Consider the following 540-nt stretch of genomic DNA (forward strand, 5'->3'; position numbering starts at 1 on the left):
GTGTAATCTGTTTGGTTACCAGTTGAAATTGCAGGTTTACTTGTATTGACGATGCATACTTCTTCAGTTTGCAAAAATGCTCGGCTACGGTGATTTCGCCGCAAACTTAACGGGATGTTGCAGTACGCTGCTGTTAAATTGCAAGAAGTTCCCGACCTTTTACAGTACATGTTATCTAATATTATTGTAATTAGCCAATAATTTACTGTAAATTGCCTAATACAATTTTTATTTAAGGGCGTTGTGAAAAAATAAAACACTTTGTAACTTATGACTGGCAATTCAGCTACCATTCATTTTACCGGTAAACATACAGAGCATCATTTCTACCCATGAACTGTAAAGTCAATGTTTAGAAAAATTAGTTCATGTTGTGTGGTATCAAAGGAATGGCTGCTTTTGTGATGTTGGGTGTGCTACATCCCTATAGTTTACACCTTACCAGTTTAAGCTTCTATAGCCGCAAAAAGTTTTGCTAGCCATCTTGCTTTGAGGCTTGTGCAAAGGTGTAAGAAGCACCCAGCTGCAGTCAGGACAGTT

This window comes from Polypterus senegalus, chromosome 17 (genome assembly GCF_016835505.1).
Source record: "Polypterus senegalus isolate Bchr_013 chromosome 17, ASM1683550v1, whole genome shotgun sequence".
In the NCBI taxonomy this organism is placed as follows: Eukaryota; Metazoa; Chordata; class Cladistia; order Polypteriformes; family Polypteridae; genus Polypterus; species Polypterus senegalus.